Genomic DNA, 2,342 nt, shown 5'->3' with positions numbered 1-2,342 from the left:
TTTTCCTATCCTACATGTCAAAAGTAAACTTTTTTCTGTACCACTACTGCATCTTTTTTCTGTTTTCTCTCCCACGGGTATCTTCACACTCCCACCCCAAGACTACGCTCTCCATCACCACAGGCCACTTTTATATTAACTCAAAGGGGCTGCTTTACTACAGAAAAAGATGCATTGCTTCAATTTTAACTACTTTTAGCCTATTCTCTGTAAACATGTCTCTTTATGCTCTATAGTGCACTCTCTCCAGACCCCATTAGTCTCCACATCCCATGTTACCCTTTTTTCCTTTGTACTTCACTGTGCTCTAAATTTTATCGGCATACCTCAACTCCATTACTCATCTTTCTTTCATAGTCCATCATGCTGCATCTGTCGTTGGTTTTTCTGCTTCCTCCCCCCCCCCCATTTCATTTGGTAAATTTGGTAATAGGTAAGGTTTTAATTTTTCCAGCAATTCATACAATAAAGCAGTCTCAAACAGAGATGGACCACATAGCTTAACTAGATAGCAGTAACAGAAAAAAATACTATTTAAAAAAATCTGGCAGTAATGCCATCACCCCTAGAAACATAGATTAAAAAATACAGGCATATTAATACAGGCATTTTCTCACCCCCATTTTTTAGGCCTTAAGCCCACTCCTTATATTATGCTGACAAGCATGGAAGCCACTGCAGTGGGTCTTTCTCCCAAGTGGATGAAGTAACACAAACAGCACTGGTTCAGCTGTGTGGACTCGAAAGGATGTCTGCTAACCACACCAGCATTAGCCTTTGCTGATAACAAGGCAATGGTGGTGCTTTTAGGGCCACAGGATGAGTTCCTCATATCATACGGGAAACATGAGAAGGAGCTATACTGGTAGCTTAGCACATGAGTATCTTAAATATTTCTACACAGCAAACAATTTGTGGCCTCCCTGCTGCAACAATTCTGCTGAACTGACCCACTACCTTAAGGGTATGTCATCTGTGTTATACCAGCTTGTGGAGGTGATACTTAGCAGACTTTTATGCGCAGATGAAATTTGATAGCACCATCTGTAGTATTTTAAGCCTTTTTAGTGTGTAATAATGTTTTAATTGTATTAATTAATTTTAACTTTGTGTATTTATTGATTGTTGTTCCCCACCCTGAGCCCTTGTGGGAAGGGTGGGCTATAAATAATAAATAAATAAATGGGCATTTGTAATTTCCCTGTGGGATTGCAAATAGAGCTGGAATCAGGGATGTTCTCAAACAATGAAAACAGTTGTTTCAGACGTATGTATAAAATGCTGGTAGCTCCCCCAAAGTGTTCCAAAGACATCACCTGGCTTCACACATAACCTTGATACTAGATGTATTTCACTATTCTTTGAAAAGCAGCTCCACAGTGTTAAAGGTAATATCAGTTACCATTAAAGCAATATCAATACCCACACTACTGCAATCCAAGACTATATGAAGAACTTCAGTTAGTTTTCTTGATACAGAACTCTCTCCTCCTACATAAAGTTCTATCTCACTAGATCTCTGTAATAAAAGAAATTTTTTGATGTACTGGACTTGCCCTCAAGGCAAGGAAGTTACTTTGGTGACAGCATGATGGAGGTCTTAGGGCCAGCAGACACCAGTGCACTATTGCTGAGAAATGGCACATGCACAAAGCTGGGTAAGGCAAAGGATAGCTTGCAGAACTAGTTAGCTAAGCTTCCTTCCTGAATGTTTTGAAGAAGCAAACTGTGGCAGCTTATTCTTTTTTAAAATATTCCTAGAGATACTTTTCCTTGTATCAAACCAGAAGAAATAGCAACCAAAAAAATCCTATGTGAATGAACATACACTAGAAGTAACAAGGATGGTACTCTTATCAGTTTCTTAATCTAGTATTGACAGATCTGCTGAATCTGCTACTTAATTTTAAAATGATTACCATCAAACAAAGCAACACTGGGATGCCTCCAAACAGAAATGCTTACATTCTCCACATAAATGCCTCATTCACTAAACAACATGCTTCCAAAGGAAACGTGCAACACTGAACTTTTCCATTTTCACTTGAAAGTACAGGAAAGGAAAAAAATTGTTGTAACAGCACATTGTGCTGCACCTTCTGAAATCTGAAGACCAAGAAGAAATGCTTTGGATGGAATAACAAAACAAAAGAAAACCTGGGGTGGGGGAAGGAAGAGGTGAAATTGTTAAAACAATTTGTGTTTTAGAAGGAAGAAAGAAGTTATCTGGATGGAAGGATTACTTCCAAACATAAATCATATTCAAACCCGTTTCTCTCATAATAGGACAGATGTCAGATGAAAAAGTAAAAACGCAGAGTTGAAAGAGACAAAACAGCTCC

Source organism: Heteronotia binoei, chromosome 2 (genome assembly GCF_032191835.1).
Source record: "Heteronotia binoei isolate CCM8104 ecotype False Entrance Well chromosome 2, APGP_CSIRO_Hbin_v1, whole genome shotgun sequence".
Taxonomy (NCBI): Eukaryota; Metazoa; Chordata; class Lepidosauria; order Squamata; family Gekkonidae; genus Heteronotia; species Heteronotia binoei.
The sequence above is the reverse complement of the archived record's forward strand: the minus strand, read 5'-3'. Positions refer to the sequence as shown.